The sequence below is a fragment of the Dendrobates tinctorius genome, unplaced genomic scaffold, assembly GCF_039654945.1.
Source record: "Dendrobates tinctorius isolate UK_male_01 unplaced genomic scaffold, ASM3965494v1 ptg000135l, whole genome shotgun sequence".
Taxonomy (NCBI): Eukaryota; Metazoa; Chordata; class Amphibia; order Anura; family Dendrobatidae; genus Dendrobates; species Dendrobates tinctorius.
The window spans coordinates 409,975-427,606 of NW_027361803.1; the positions used below are offsets into that span (position 1 = coordinate 409,975).

The 17,632-nt window shown below is 45.4% G+C and overlaps 1 protein-coding gene across 4 annotated transcripts in view; it reads left to right on the plus strand.

Annotated features, from left to right (window-relative positions):
* RAB27B (RAB27B, member RAS oncogene family) overlaps positions 1-17,632 on the plus strand; it is a 294,567-nt gene that overhangs the window by 90,745 nt on the left and 186,190 nt on the right. For 2 of the 4 annotated variants that reach the window (XM_073543827.1, XM_073543830.1), the window contains exon 2: positions 16,556-16,604. The exons of the other annotated variants lie outside the window; for them this stretch is intronic. The gene's annotated coding sequence lies outside the window, so the exon portion shown is untranslated. The remainder of the gene's footprint in view (positions 1-16,555; positions 16,605-17,632) is intronic. 4 annotated transcript variants of the gene reach the window in all.

Here is a 17,632-nt window from a genome sequence, read left to right on the forward strand (position 1 = left end):
GCCGGCCGTCTGGTCCAGCTGCTGTGGTGGCTCACACCCTTGGTCTTGCCCCTGACACTCCCTGTATAGGGGGTTGGTTCTCACTAGGTCAGCTCGCCCTAGGTGGGTGGGTGCCACAGCCCAGAGGGTCCACTCTAAAAAGGAAAACGACTCAGCGTAAGCTGACGCTTGTCACATTCACCTCCACCAGCCTGACCTATTCATGTCCAACTGGAGGGTTCATTGATTCATGCCTCATGGAGCTGCAGGAATCTGCATTCATCTGACCAGGCAATGTTCTTTCTCTGCCTTGGTGATCCAATTTTTGCTGTTTTGCCCATTGCAGTTGTAGTATGTGTGCCGACGCAGAAGTACGTTCAATCAGGTCCACTTTATTGGGTGTCTTCTTCAACATCCACAGCAATACGACAGCTCCTGCACACTGGCCTGGGTACCTGTCACCTCCTCCTTTCTTCTCCCTGATGCGACCCCGTAGGTTCTTTCACTGTGCCTGCCTAAGTCACCGGCCACAGCGCTTTCCCTAGTTGAGCCCGTCCGTCTGCTGCGACACCTACTGCCTCTTCGGTGTCCAGCTGTCCGGTACCCCAGGCGTCCTCCATCTGCAGCGTCCTGTCAGGGCCACCCCCCCACTGACTGACTCTCCCGGGGACTCTCCCTCCTTTTATTCCCTTTCCTTGGAATTCCCTTTCTTAGTCACCGTATCTCCGCCACCATGACTCTGCGTTTCCTAGCTTCAGCTGCTGTTACGTCCTTTTCTCACTGCCCTGTGTCTCCCTCTAGTGGCCAAAACTCAGTATTACACCGTCTCTCACTATTTCTAGCTGTTTCCTTACACTTATATACAAATTCCCGTCAAGCATTGTACATTACACATTTTACATTCACTTTTCCATCAGACAGGTCCACACATCAGTCCACCCTCCTACACAGTCTTCCTAGACTAGTCGTCTGCTGTCGCCCATCCATGATAAGGGACAACAAGTTGTGTGTTCGGACACGGTAGTTGGACACCAATGCTGCATTTGGCTACACTTTGTGCACTGCGTGATTTTCTAGAACGTACTGACGTGATCCTCTATTGATTTCTTCTGTCTCTCCCTTTTGATGTGCAGTTTGCTCATAACCTGATCCTACATGAAGGACCCTCAAGGCTTATACCCAAGCTATATATTTACTTGGCACCACCTAACATTTAGTATCACTCTATAGATTGTTCCAATGATTGATTGATCTTCCGATCAATTTGTCTGTAGCTCTATTTATCACTGCTGATTTTTAAATGTCATGATTTATGTCTTCTTCTCTGTAATAGTGCTATGCCACCATTTATATAGGGAGTGGTTAATTGACACTGCATTACAAGTTTACATTTTTTTTATTATTGTATGTATAATTCCTCTGAACAGCTGCTCTGTCTTCTGTAAATGTTTGATTTGCAGATACTTGTTTCCTGTTTTTAACCGCTTGCTATCAGTTTACATCTGGATTATTTTTGGGTCATGCTTTTGATACAGAGTTAAGCACTACATTTAGTATAAGTGGGCATTGCCAAATTATTACTATTTCTAGGGGGCTTCCTAGGTGTCTGTTGAAAAAGAAACTGAAATCTTTTCAGGTGAAAAATTAAAAATAATGTGGTTGCATAAATATGCGCACTCTAATACTTTGAAGTACCTTTTGAATTTGGAAGTATGCTCAAGGTTGTTTTCATGCTAAAGCTGAAATTCCTCTTAATCTTCAGCATTTTGGCAAAAGCCTAAAGTATTTGTTGCAAAATTGACTGATATTTGGAACTGTTCATAATTCCCTTCACCCGGACTAAAGCCCCAAGTTCCAGCTGCTGAAAATCAACTCCAAAGCATAATGCTGTCTCCACCATGATTCACTATGGGTATGGTGCTCCTTTGATGTTCAGTGTTGGCTTTGCAGCAAACATAACGTTTGGAATTTTGGCCAAAAAGATTAACTTTCCTCTCATCAGACCATAACACGTTTTCCCAAATGCTTTTGTTAGACTTGATGTGAATTTGGGCAAAACATGGTCAGGCTATGATGTTTTTCTTTGTCAGAAAACGATTTTGTCTTGCCACCCTACCCCACAGGCCAAACAGATAAAGAATGCAGGGAATTGTTGTCATATGCAGTACACAACCATTACTTGCCAGAAGTTCCTGCAACTCCTTTAACCCCTTTCCAACATCGGACGTAATAGTACACCGATGTCGGACACCCTCCCTTTGATGTGGGCTCTGGCGGTGCACCTACATCTTTCCCAGCACATGTCAACTTTTTTGAACAGCTGACATGTGCTCGGAACAGCCCCGGGTGGATTCGTGAGCCACCCCCGGCTATTAACCCATTAAATGACGCTGTCAAACGCTGATAGCGGCATTTAACATGCGCTTCCGGCAATCGTGCCGGAAATCCGCACACCGGTGACCCCCGTTACGTGATCGCGGGTCACCGATTGGTTGGCATGACAACCAGAGGTCTCCTGGAAACCTCTATGGTTTTCACTGCCGGCTTGCTGTGAACACCACCCAGTGGTCGACGCTCATAGCAAGTGAGTAATTCAGCTACATGCAGGTGATCTTATCATTGCCTGTATGTAGCAGAGCTGATCAGGTTATGGCAGCTTCTGGTGTCCCATGGAGACTATTGAAACATGCCAAAAGTAAAAAAAAAGTTTAAGAAAAAAAAATATATCAAACATACACATATTTGGTGTTGCCACGTGCAGAATCGCCCTATCAATAAAAAAAAAGGAATTATGTTTTTTTGGTTGCCGCAACATTATATTAAAATGCAATAACAGGCGATCAAAAGATCATATCTGCACCACAATTGTATCATTAAAAACATGAGCTCGGCACGCAAAAAATAAGCCCTCACCCAGCCCCAGATCACGAAAAATGGAGATGCTATGGGTATCGGAAAAAGGAACAATTTTTTTTTAAACAAAGTTTGGCATTTTTTTCATCAATTTTATAAAAAAAGAACCTATACATGTTTGGTGTCTATGAACTCGTAATGACCTGAAGAATCATAATGGCAGGTCAGTTTTAGCATTTATTGAAAAGTAGAAAAGCAAAACAAAAAAAGAATTTTTTTCCCATTTTCTAGTACACAACATGGGAATAACAATGGTCTTGTTCAAAAGTACAACTCGTCCCTCTAAAAATAAGTCCTCACGTGGCCATATTGACCGAAAAATAAAAAGTTATGGCTCTGGGAAAAAGTGGAGCACAAAATGAAAATGCAAAACCATTAAGGGGTGTGATAAAACACTCCGGGATCGCCTTTGCTGGGGTCAAAGGTCACGTGCGTTCAGCATGAAACTCAGGCGCAGAGCTGGGATTCGGGTGTAACTGACCCTGGGTCAAGTTTATTAACGGTGAAAGCAATGCAAAAGGAAATAAAACATAAAACAAATCCTTGCCTGTCCGGCACTAACTAAACAATGGACAACCTAACTACCAACTGGCGGGCTTCTCCAGTCCAGCCAAACCACAGTTGCAGTGGGCACTGCTTTCACTCACGTGTGTCTCTCACACAGCCAGGCTCTCTGTGTTCCCAGGCTGAGACACTCACACAACCACCTGGCATCCTTTTATAGCCACCTCCCATTATTCATTAGCAAGCAGGTGCGATACTGACCAGACTAGGCCACATAGGAAAGGAATCTGGGCGAGATATACCTGCCCTCATCCACTATTCCCACATGATTCTCACATATCCCCCCCCTCTGCTCAGACCACTCCGGTCGAGCAATGACACCCGCCAAACAGTGCACTCGGGACAGGGCATCTGCATTTCCCATCTGTACCCCTGGGCGGTGCTCCACCGTAAAAGTGTAGGCCTGCAGGGCAAGGAACCACCGGGTCACCCGGCTATTCCGTTCCTTGTTCAAGTGCATCCACTTGAGAGGGGCATGGTCAGTGATCAGCCTGAACTTTCGGCCCACCAGGTAATATTTGAGGGCCTCTAGAGCCCACTTAATGGCGAGGCACTCTTTTTCTACGACTGCATACCTTTGCTCGTGTTTATTCAGCTTCCTGCTGAGATAGAGGACTGGGTGTTCCACTCCGTCCCTCACTTGTGACAGTACGGCCCCGATACCGGTATCAGAGGCATCCGTTTGTACCACAAACTCGCTGCGGAAGTCTGGAGTCACCAGTACGGGCTGAGAGCAAAGTGCCCGTTTTAGGCTATGGAAGGCTTCTTCAGCCGCTAAACTCCATTTAATCATGACGGAGTCTTTCCCTTTTGTAAGATCCGTCAGGGGGGTAGCAATGGCTGCAAAATTGGGTATGAATCGGCGATAATAGCCGGCGATCCCCAGGAAGGCTTGCACCTGCTTCTTGTTGACAGGTTGTGGCCAGTCCTGAACCGCCTGAATCTTATCAACCTGGGGTTTAACAACACCCCTCCCAATTACATACCCCAAATACCGGGCTTCTTCTAGCCCGATGTGACATTTCTTGGGGTTCGCGGTTAGACCTGCCTCCCACAGGTCGTCAATCACAGCTTGTACTTTCTGGAGATGAGTCTCCCAGTCCAAGCTGTAAATGACAATGTCGTCCAAATAGGCCGAAGCGTACCACCTATGTGGCCTCAGGACTCGATCCATCAGTCTCTTGAAGGTCGCCGGTGCTCCGTGCAGTCCAAACTGCATATACACATACTGAAATAGACCTTCTGGGGTAGCAAATGCCGTCTTTTCTCTGGCAGCCTCCGCCAGAGGGATCTGCCAATACCCCTTTGTTAGGTCTAGGGTCGTAATATACCGGGCTTTTCCTAACCGATCTATTAACTCGTCGACCCGGGGCATAGGGTAGGCATCAAATTTTGAGACCGCATTCAGTTTCCTGAAGTCATTGCAGAACCGAATTGTGCCGTCCGGTTTAGGAATTAGCACAATCGGGCTGGACCAAGCACTGTGCGATTCTTCAATGACACCTAACTCTAACATTGCCTTCACTTCTCGGGAAACGGCTTCACGGCGAGATTCCAGGATTCGGTAGGGCTTTACGTGAACTGTGACACCAGGTTCCGTTACGATGTCATGTTTCATTAGCGTAGTCTGCCCGGGTTTTTCTGAGAAAAACTTTTGGTTGTGAAGTAGAAACTGCCTGACCTCAGTCTTTTGCCGCTCCGAGAGAGTCTCTGCAACCCGTACCTCCGGTACGGTATGCGAGCAGACGGGACGGGCCAGCTCCGCTGACAAGGCAGACCGATCTTTCCAGGGTTTTATCAGATTTACATGATAAATCTGTTCAGGTTTCCGTTTACCTGCCTGGTATACTTTGTAGTTTACTTCACCAACTCTTTCCTTAATCTCAAAGGGGCCCTGCCACTTTGCCAGGAACTTACTGTCCACCGTGGGGACCAGGATCAACACCCTATCTTCGGGTGCAAACGTACGGATCTTGGCGCCCCTATCATAGATTCTTTTTTGGGCTCCCTGAGCCTGTATCATGTGTTCTTTGACGATAGGCATAACAGCCGCAATACGGTCTTGCATTTGTGTGACGTGATCTATCACTGTTTTAAACGGAGTGAACTGACCCTCCCAGGTTTCTTTTGCAACGTCTAACAGTCCGCGAGGACGTCGGGCGTACAATAACTCGAAAGGCGAGAATCCCGTGGAAGACTGGGGTACTTCCCTGATGGCAAAAAGCAAATACGGAAGTAAATAGTCCCAGTTCTTCCCATCCTTGTCTATCGCCTTTCTCAGCATCTGCTTCAGAGTTTTATTGAACCGTTCGACCAACCCGTCTGTTTGAGGGTGATACACGGATGTGCGTAACGGTTCGATTTGTAACAATCGGCAGAGCTCCTTCATTACCCTGGACATAAAGGGGGTCCCCTGGTCGGTGAGTATCTGTTTTGGTATACCGACCCGACTAAACACATGCACCAGTTCCTTGGCAATCGTCTTGGTGGCCGTGTTATGCAAAGGGATGGCCTCCGGGTAACGAGTGGCATAATCCAAGATGACCAGGATATGTTGGTGTCCACGTGCAGACCGTGGAAGGGGCCCAACTAAATCCATCCCAATCCTCTCAATCGGGACTTCAATAATAGGTAGGGGTACCAAAGGGCTAAAGAACCGGGGCTTAGGTGCAGAGGCTTGGCAGTCAGGACAAGACTCACAATATACACGAATATCGTGATGCATGCCTGGCCAAACAAAACAGTGTAATATCCTTTCGGTGGTTTTCTGGACTCCCAGGTGACCTCCCATCACATGTCCGTGGGCCAGGACCAGCACCTGCCGGCGGTAGGGTTTTGGCACGACTAATAGTTGCACCGTATCTTCCCCCTTTTTCTCTATCTGATAGAGTAAATCATTCTCCAGAACCATGTAAGGATATGCCAGCCTAGAGCCAGGTTCTACGGGTACCCCATTTATCACTTTTACATTTGTCCTAGCCTGAGAAAGGGTAGGATCCTTTATTTGCTCGCTTTGGAAGTCATCTTTCTGAACTTCTAAATCCGGCAAACGGGGAGGTGGACGGCTGTCGGCCTCCTCCTCTTCCCCGGTCTCCTCCGTATCACCCGCCATGACTGAAAACGGGAACTGCAGGTCATTTCCCGCAGACTCTTCCCCCGAGTCTTCCGGGGAGACCTCTTCCAGGGGTTCGGGACCCACATGCGCCCTGGGAGAAGAATCATGTACACTATTACCCGAGGGCATCAACTGATTCTCCCACAATTGCCAGAAGTGGGGAAAATCCCGGCCCAGGATAACATCATGCAATAACGCCGGGATGAGTCCCACTTTATGTTGCACAGACCCATAGGAAGTAGTAATGGATATGACCGTGGTGAGGTACGAACAGGTGTCTCCATGCACACACGTTACAGAAAATTTGTCTGATGGTCCAGTCGGGGCTGACACCAGACTGGCCTTCACCAGAGTCACCACACTTCCCGAGTCTAACAATGCCACCACATTTTTGCCATCAACAGTTAAATCACACAAGTGTTTTTCCACATCCTTTTGACCGGCATTCACACTCACTACCCGTGCAACCATAGACATGCGGTTTTTAGAGTCTGTGACGTCGCACTGCATGGGTTCAGTAGTGACCGGACATTTCGCAGCAATATGTCCCATCTCTTGGCAGCGGAAACACCTAATGGGCCCCTTGCTTAGACCATAGTTCGTTACTCTCAGCCTCGCAGTGCGGGCAGTCCCGTTTTCCTCCCCCACTGTCTTAGGGATTTATCCATCTCCCCTACTCCCTGGAACAGTCTTACCGGTTCCACATGGAGACGATGAAGAACGAGGTGGGGTAGCGTTGTCTCGGAGTCCTTCCGCCACGGAGTAACGTTCAACCAGATCCACCAGTTGATCTGCCGTCGTAGGATTTCCATGGCTTGCCCACTTCCTCAGGGCTGGAGGTAGAGCTCTCAGGTACTTGTCCATGACGACTCTCTGGATTATCTCTGGCGCTGTCAGCACCTCGGGTTGTAGCCACTTCTTCGTCACGTGGATCAGGTCGAACATCTGTGACCGCGGTGGTTTATCCGGCTGATAAGTCCATTGATGCACTCTCTGTGCACGGACAGCGATCGTCACTCCCAGCCGGGCCAAAATCTCGGCTTTCAGTTTGTCAAAGTCCAGCGCAGCTTCAGGCTCTAAGTCATAATAAGCCTTTTGGGCCTCACTGGAAAGAAACGGGGCAATCAGGCCGGCCCATCGTGCCTTCGGCCATTTTTCTCGCACCGCCGTCCGTTCAAACGTGGTCAGGTATGCCTCGACGTCATCTTCGGTCGTCATCTTCTGCCAGTACCGACTCACGTGAATCACTCTCGACTCGGCTTCCAGGTTGACCTCATGTAGGCTTGCCAGGCGCTGCGCCACCTGCTGGAGAAGTGAACGATCGGTAGCTGTCATGTCCACCAACTCCTTCAGCTGGGCCATCATCACCCGATTAGCTTCTTGCTGGACGGCGGTGGACTGTACCAGCGCTTTCACCACGTCCTCCATGCTCATGCTTGCAACGTGATGCCCGCGTTCTCCACCACAATGTGATAAAACACTCCGGGATCGGCTTTGCTGGGGTCAAAGGTCACGTGCGTTCAGCATGAAACTCAGGCGCAGAGCTGGGATTCGGGTGTAACTGACCCTGGGTCAGGTTTATTAACGGTGAAAGCAATGCAAAAGGAAATAAAACATAAAACAAATCCTTGCCTGTCCGGCACTAACTAAACAATGGACAACCTAGCTACCAACTGGCGGGCTTCTCCCGTCCAGCCAAACCACAGTTGCAGTGGGCACTGCTTTCACTCACGTGTGTCTCTCACACAGACAGGCTCTTTGTGTTCCCAGGCTGAGACACTCACACAACCACCTGGCATCCTTTTATATCCACCTCCCATTATTCATTAGCAAGCAGGTGCGATACTGACCAGACTAGGCCACATAGGAAAGGAATCTGGGCGAGATATACCTGCCCTCATCCACTATTCCCACATGATTCTCACAGGGGTTAATGTTGCTGTAGGCCTCCTGGACATGTTTTCTTCATGTCTTTACATCAATTTTTGAGGGATGTCTAGTTATAGGTAAGTCACTGTTGTGCCACATATTCAAAACGTCAAGATTAAAATTGTGGAGTTGGGGGAGTTGGTTCTTTGGTGGACGACGGCCATTTTGCCTGCTTCTTACGCTTCAACGGGTCCAGGTGTTTGGAATGAGAGCTCTGTGACTGCAGTCTTCTGAATCCCTACAGCGCGCTCTACATGATGTCACGATTCTCTTGCGCCAATGGCAAGAACAAACGCTAACATGACTGCAAGTATATGATTTGTCCTGTGCCAACTAGACGTGCAAGCGCGAGGAACCACACACGGTCAGAATTTTCTGGTGCCGGCCAAGTCATGTTACCATTCTGCACGACCTCTTCAGAGGTTTATGTCCTGATGAAGAGGTCGTGCAGAACCCTGAAATGCGTTGACTTGTAAAACCTGTGCTATTAAATTCCTTTGCTTTTATCTCAGCCATCGGGCTTTTTTTCAGCAGGGCAACTGAATGATACGACCATTTGCACATCATTTTTCCTGTTCTATTACCACACTGAAATACATAATTGCACTGAAATGTAGAGGTGTCCGTACAATCACGCAGCAGAGATGTCCTGACGATGCATCAGAGTGGACCTGGTCATGCGATGGAGTTGACCCCACAAAAGTTGCATGGTTGACCCTGCGGAGCTGGGTACAGTGATGTACTGTAGAACTGATGCAAAAAAATCAGAGTACTATGGTGATACAGTGTACCAGAACTGAAGCAGCGATGTAGCAGAGTTGAGTATTGGAAGGATTCCAGGTATCTCAATATTCAGGCGTGATCTTGCTCAATAAGCCACACTATAAGGCTCGGGAGAGTCACAGATCATCTGATTGCAATGCTAACCCAGCTGTCACGGGGCAGTTGCGGGAAAGTAGGGGATGAGGAACCTGGGGCCCTGCACTGCCCCTCAGGCTAAGGATGTGCCCTGACTTTCCTTAACTTGAAGGTACACTTGATGATAGTGAGGCCCAAGTCCCCGACCTGTCCCTGTCTCCTGTTTAGCCTTGAGCTAAACCCCCAACCTCCTCCCGAGGAGGTGAGACAGGGAATAAAGTGCACTTCACCAATAGCAAGAAAGGAAAAACAGACGCCATGGGGTTAAAGCAACTAAAAAACAAAACTTAGCTTTATCTGCTGCCAATGCTCCAAGCAGCAGAGTAAGGCACCCGATCAGCATCCAGCAGCAAGAACACTGCTCTAGATAAGCTGAACTCCCTCTGCACCAGGTAGGTCCAGTCTTCGCCAAGGTTGGTTAGCAAATGACCAGTGTTACCAACAGTGATCTGCAGCACCAGGTGGCCTTATAAAGGGAAGAGGGAGTGGCACCCACCTGCATAGATAATTAATCACCATGCAGTAAAACCAGCAGCCACTGGGGAAAAACCCATCAGCAGACCAACTACAGTTGTAGTAACACCAGTGGCCACCGGGGACAAAAACCCATATTAACTCCCGAGGGCCAGAAAGGAAAAAGGTTTATATAAGAGAGTCCAGACTCTGACACCGATCCAAAAATGGATCGTGATACCAGCGTGGAGGAGAGGAGACATGGCTGGCCGGTTAAGGGAGATGGCAGGAAGTTCTACTCTGGAGTAGGACGCAGGGTTGGTGCATGCAGTTTGGGTTTTCACCTGATCGTATTCTCTTTGGAAGGTAGATAGAGTCAGTCTGTGCAGTTTACTAATATACAGGAACTTTAGCAATGTGTGGATTTATCATGAATCTACAATGAATCCTCTGTAAACTTTCTACTTATTTACAGTTTTACATTTCTTCCTGAAAATTACATTTCTGCTGATTCTGGAGAAACTTCACTTGAAAGTTTAATTCATTCTAATATTATACACCGTAGACAGACGGCCTCGTTTTCACACTTGCATAATTTTTGCATAAATGGCGTATTTAATTTATTCTAGCCGTGACGAGCTATCGGAACATGTGCACAACGCTGCAACAAATGCTTAGAAAAATGCCACAAATATACCGCAAAGTGAATGGAAAAAGCTTTAAAAGGGTAGGCCAGGAATCGAAAAACATCACTGTCATCATCTAAAGACAGCACCCACTTATCTACAAGTTGGGTCTGGTAACGCAGTTCAGCACTATTAAAGCTGCAATACCACTGATAATCTGCAGACAAGTCTAGCCAACCCCTTTACTAATTTTTTTTAACCTGATGTAAATGCCTCTATTCTCCTGAATCCGGCGATGTTTTTCTTGTGCTCCTGCGCCTCACCGTTCCTGAGATATGGCCTCCTTTTCCCTGTATATAAAGCTAGTCAGTTTATCCAAGTGGGAATGGCCTCGACTACTCTCACCCCACCCAGTTGGATAAATAACTTGATTTATATGCAAGGAACATGGGGCCATATCTCAGGAACAGAGAGGCGCAGGGAGAAAAGAAAAACTATGCTGGATTCAGGAGAACAGCGGCATTTACACCAGGTAAATAATTAACATATTTATGGTAAGTGACAAGTCCTCTTCAAGGTGAAGCTTTAGGAATATCGGTTATGTGTTCTGTAAAGGCACAGTAAAATTTGCATTCCGGAAACATAGACACCATCATCAAGCTGCTGTTGATTGACTTATGGCTCCTAACATGTCTCTCTGTTACGTAGGGTGCATAATAGTGTCCTATTGTGCATCCGATTAGTTCATTATGACTTTCCAGCAAGTTGCCCATATAATGTTTTATGACTTATCGATAGGATTGATTGGTGAGTGATCGGATTAAAGGTGGCCGTAGACAAAGGAGGAAAATGGGCCCACTATTTCAAGAGTACTGGCTGACTCTCTTCAGCTGGCAAATGTCAGCATAGGGAAAACGTGATTAGGCATGTTGGATTATAACATGCCTGATCATTTGCTTCCGCAGGAGACAAACTACTGCCACAGTTTTCTGATAGCAACTTATTTACCTCTCCGTACTGAATATCTGCAAGGGTCCAGCTGACAGCTATTGAACCTAATTGAGCACCATTAACCCTGTTTGACAGGTGAGAGCCGGCTCCACATGGAAAGGAATGAGAATTGCATCATGCAATTGTTGCTAAAAGGAAACCATCAACAAGCAGGATATAGCAAGGCTCTATTTTTGCCTACGATATCAAGAATGAGTTGTATTATGAGTCAGTGTAAACCTACAGCCGGACACCATTAGGCACTCACTGGAAAATACGGATTAAAAACACATGTGACATGCACAATGTGAACAAGTCGGTAAGACAACGTTCACACCACCCACTAACTGAGACACAACAAGAAAACAGATTTGCAAAAATACTCTTCAGTAAAATATATGACAGTAATCAGCAAGTGCTGGCTAACAAATACAGGGTATTTAGTCGATACTTTTTTTGCATAAAAATGTATACCAAGCTGCTTCACCGCGTCAATGTAACCCGTATTGAAGCAGCTTCAATACGGGTTACCTTGACGTGGTGAAGCAGCTTGGTATACATTTTTTTGCAAAAAAATGTATCGACTAAATACCCTGTATTTTTTATCCAGCACTTGCTGATTACTGTCATATATTTTACTGCAGAGTATTTTTGCAAATCTGTTTTCTTGTTGTGACTCACTGGAAAATAGTATATGATAGAATTAACAAATCAAATGGTAGCAGCTTGTTGATGGTTTCCAGTAATATACTGGAATATATATATTTTTTTTTTTCCAGCATGATCAATACCGAAAAAGAAAGCAGCAGAAAGTACGGTGATCCTATAAATTGACTAAAATGCCATTATAGTGTAAAATGCCATTCATAATAAATACATAAGTAAGTGACGCTACTGCCACTTAAAGTGGGGAAATGGTAACTATAACGGGAGTAATCCTCGCGCAGCCTGATTCACTTATAACATCTGATCACTGAGACACATCCCCTTTAACTGGTGAACATTATATTGGCAAAATCAATTATTGCCCAGTGGAAGAGGGGTATTTTTATTTCCATTTTCTCCATAAAGGTTGATGGGGTGATGACTATGTAAATGAGAGTTAAATTAACAGTTGTTTTGGCCACTTGCACCTGATAGAGGTTTAGAGGACCTCTCATTACTCCCGATATTTCTGGTGTCACGAGGATACCGAGACAGAGAGGGGCCAGAAGACCGCGGTGTCTGGTTTCACACACTCCTGCACTGGTTAGAAGTACTTCACCATCTTATTTAACACTGCAGGTATTTTCCTTGCTGGCAGTGCAGGGGTTAATCTGTTCAGTTTAAGCTCCTGGATATTTCGTACATGGATTGTCTCAGCTGCTCAGTGTTGGACATTCCCCTCTGCTATGTAGGTTCGCCACTGGTACTTAGAAATTGCCAGTGTTAGTTCTTACTACTTGGTTCTGGAGTTGAAGGTGAAGTTCATGATTGGAGCTGGCATTTGGTGATTTGTTCAGGAAATTGTTGCTTGTAGTTTTGTCTGTGTGCACATCCTCATCCTCTCCTATTTGGTTTCTCCTTCCTTTAACTCTCCTATGTCCCACTCTGTTGTGTGGTGTGAGTATTTTGTATGGTTGGTATTTTCATTTATCCCTGTCCGTCTTCCCTTGCTTGTCTGTTTAGTTCAATCCTATACGCCTCCCTGGGTGGGAGACGGGACCGATAAGGGTTAATATAAGAGTATAGCAAGGCAGGTGACACTGGCATCTCCACCTTCAGGAGTAATCCGGGGAACAGGGATAGATAGAGCGCCCCTAGTTCTGTGGACCCAGCTAGTGCCCAAAGTCCCAAGGCACTGTGTGACAACTGGAGCATCATGGCTTAGAACTTTATATTGTTCTGTTACTCTATTAATCCTTCTGGAAAGAAAAATAGACAGATGAGTTCCAATTCTCATCGTCTATAGGGCATGTCTATATATACTAGCTAATCACTGCCGATACTGGTGACCATGTAAGGATACCCGCTGTTGACACATTACACACCCAGCTATCCATCTATTCACACATTTCCAGGAGGAATAACAGAGGAATAGCAAGACATACAGATCTAAGAAAGGGTGCGCTCTAGTTACTTTTTCATTTTATATTTGTATAAGGTACCATTACTTACTTGAGCTTTACATAAATTTAGATGATTGCCGTATTTTGTATTTATTTTCTGGCTCCAATTTTATCTTGTAGATGAGCGGTGTAATTGCCGTGTCGTGTTGGTCTGCGCCATTCGGCAACACATAATTATTAGTGACATTCCATTAAAACGCTCATTCAGAGATCAAATTTTTATATACTTTTCAGATTTCCTCGGTTTGCTAAGGACACATTTGCCCTCGATCGCTATAATCTCACGCTATAATTTACTGCTCATTTTTCTGTCCGCTAAATAATTCACGTCGACTTATTCAGACCCTTCCAGCCGAGTAATAGATTCTCCAGTTGATCATAAATGTTCTTGCACTCTTTATTTGCCCTGCAATTGACTCGTTAGAGGAGCAGTTGGTGCTCCAGAGCAGCGCTTCATGGTGTGCGCTACATACTGATGAAAGCTGCGATCATATCGGAGCCTATCGTTGGTCACCCGACGAAAAGTGAATTTGGCATAAAATAAAAAATGCTCTTTTTCTTTTGGTCTTTTGCAAGTTTTTGCAACATTTTAGGACCAAAAATCACAAAACTGCGCCACATTTAAAACTGGAGTTAGATGTTTGGTAAAAGTCAAATTTCATGAACCTGTCTAAAACATCTGGATGAGCAAAGTTGTCTCGAAAAATAATAATAAAAAAGTGGAGGAATGACAATGATGAATCGGGGCCTCTGCGTTTTAGGATAGTGGTTATATTAGCTGTTGTCCAACTTTTGTAGGTCAAAGAAAAAAAGCCTACAAGTAACCACTGCCAAAGGCTATGTGCACACAGAAGTTTTTCAGAGCAGAAATTGACATGGACCTCCAAGGTTTTGAAGAGTTTTGCAATTTTGAGGAGAATTTGGATAGTTTTCACTCAAGGGGCTATGTGAACATAGTGTCTATTAGATGCTGGTGCAGCCGCCAGAGATTACGTTCACAAAGCAGCGGATTTAGGAAAGAGACGACTGTTTTGCCGTAATTTTTCGCGGCACTCCTGCAGAAGCCATCCGAAGAATGAACGTCGTACGTCTTTTGACAATTCCAAGTTTTCCGAAAACCGAAGATATTAAAATAAGTAACAAAAGGCTGACCATATGCACAGCAGGTTGACTTTCCGTAGACACATGCACATGTTCATTCTTTTGATTGTTTTTTTTTTATATATTTGAAGCCAGTTTCCATGGCAGAAAACGCCTGAAAAAGACGTCCTGGGAACAGACTCCCAAAGTTTTGCATTTTTGAGAAGGATTTGGAGTATTTCCAATCCGTCTCTGCTCCAAAAACACTTAAAAAAAGAAATAAAATCGTGGTCTGCACATAGCTTTATATTTCTATTGTTTTTTTTCTGTGACACATTGTGATCTTTTTTTTATTATTTATTTTGCTACAAATGTGACTTATCTTTTTCCTCTGTGACACTTTAGGTAACTATTTTCTTCCGTGACACATTCTTTAGCATATTTTAGGAAAAATTATTACTCACAGTCCTAATTATGTCTTTCTTGGTGTTAGATTTTCAAACTTTGTGTGGTTTTTTCCCAGCAAAAAAAAGAGTAGTCAATAGCCAATAGTAACATAAAAGTTTGATTTTTTTGTTTTTTCTTTTTTTAGTTGAGGGCTTCTGAATTATGCAATTAATCACCTGTTTTTCATGCATGGCTATTCTATATCTTGGATGGAACTTGATTACTATTTGATTCCATCAGAGATGAGCAAATCGATTTGTAACAAATTTCCTATCACAGGGGTGTCACATTCCCCTGGAAGACCTGGAGTTAGACGATCACTTTGGAGAATGAATCGCAGGTCTTCTTTAGAGATCGTGTGATTTCTGTCCCATATTAAATAAATTTAGTTTCTTCTGCTGCTGAAGAGGGTAGCGACATTTCTATGCTGGTCAGAAATATGCAGCGCCATTTCAGCTGCTTCTGATCTGGTAATTACCTCTTCCTATAAAAACTGGTTAGACCTTCTTGTCCCTGCTGGTGAAAGATTTGTCTTCCTGTGCTGTATGCTAAATCTAAGTAGTTGGAGTGGAGTTGTTGTAGAAGTGTTCTGTGATTTGCTGTAGTACATGTGTGTTTATCTCCTGGTCCCTGTTCCCGTTTAGTTTATTCCTCCCTGTCCATATACTCTTCCCTATTCTTAGTTAGTGCTTTTGTATCATAGAGGTTTTCTGAGATCCCTGTTTTATCTTTGTGTCTTGTTTACCTTACATTTATGTACTTTGCTCCGGTTAAACCCTGGTCTGTCCCCTCCCTCCACCCATGAGGCATAGTAAGGTTGGAGATATTGGTCTCTCTACCTTTAACAGTACCCCCGAGAAAGAGATAGTTAGGGTCCCAGTTCCAGGGACAGTTTAAGGCCCCCCTTCCTTACCGAAGACCGTGACAGCATGACATTTCCAGAACAATTTGAATTTGCCAGAGTCTGAATTTTTCAGGATCCAAAAATCAGCAGGATGTGTAAAAAAAATGAATGCGGTTAAATGAACGTAGTTAGAGCTACGTAGACCCCTACATCAGCAAGATGAGTGAAGTACAGCTCCATCTGGGGCACTGCAGGCTCCCTGGACTGGACAGTTTTGAAGTTGCGATGCCTAATTCTGCACAAGAGGGGCAAAGGTGCTGCATTGAGGGATGTCGTCCCTTCTTTGACCTAAGGATTGGGCATTACTGTGAGGTTCTGGAAAAACATTTATCTCAGACTCCTGGTTAAATTATGGATGATGTACCAAGCTTTATACAGCAGGAACTCTCCCAGCAGAGAGCAGCGCCACATTGAGTAACATGGATGTCCAGTAGAGTGCTACCACTCTGTAGATGACCTCTGCTGTGCGAGCAGATAATTTTGCCGGTGCCTCCGTTCATCTGATTGTGTGACATTTTTCATTTCACAGATATCCAGAGGGTCTGAACTGTCCTTTGCTACGAGGTGAAATTTACAAGGTAAGCCAAGTGTTACAAATACAATTACTAGTGAACCTCTGATGAACAGAAAGCGCCAACACTGAGGACATTCAGATCTAGTACAAATATTTCCATAAAAGTGTTGTGTGGCCACAGTAGTTCATCAAAGGAACTTGTATTTACAGCTCATTCTATTTGCATCAGGCCCTGGGTGTGAATCCTACTACTGCACCCCATATAGATACGCATCTGGATGATAGCATCTGTTTCCCAAAATGCAGAAATGATACCAAGTCATATTCACTTTCGTGTACAAGTGTCCATTCATGGATGTTTGTTATTCAGGTCCTGTAACAATACTGTGTGTTCTCCCTGTACTGTGCTTTATCTCTGTAATGTGACATCGCTGTGTGTATTATCTCTGTAATGTGACATCGCTGTGTTTATTACCCTGAAGTGTGACATCAATGGGGCTGCAAAAACAACGGAAGTTTGTTTTTGCGGTGCACCGTGACTTCCGGTTTTGCGGCACGCCGTTTTTTTTCCCAATACTTTTTCCATAGTATTATAAACCGGAAAAACGGCGATCCGCAAGTTTTTTGCGGTCCATTACTGCAGCAGAGCGTGAAAATTGTGGCGATACGGCCTGCAAAAAAGGCCTGCAAAAACGGGACGCAAAAAAACAGGTAAGAGTAAAAGAAGCCTTATAGTCATTTGCCTAAAAGATTCCAGTCACCGCTTTACTCGAGCTACATGCATCTAAAATGCTTGTAAGGCTACTTTCACAATAGCCTTTCCTGGAGCTGCGGAGGGACGCGCACGGCCGCTGGGAAGCTCCGCCCACGGTCGCACCTCCTCCGGTCAGCTCCGCCTATGGGCGCATGACACTGCATGCGACCTGCATACCCTATCTTTAGCATTGGGTACGCAGGCCGCGTGCAGGTATGCATTTGCCGGCGCATGCGTCCTTTTGACGGTGCGTCGAGCGCACCAAAATGAAACACTGTGTTTGGCGCAGGTCGGCGCACCGTCAAAAGGACGCATGCGCCGGCAAACGCATACCTGCA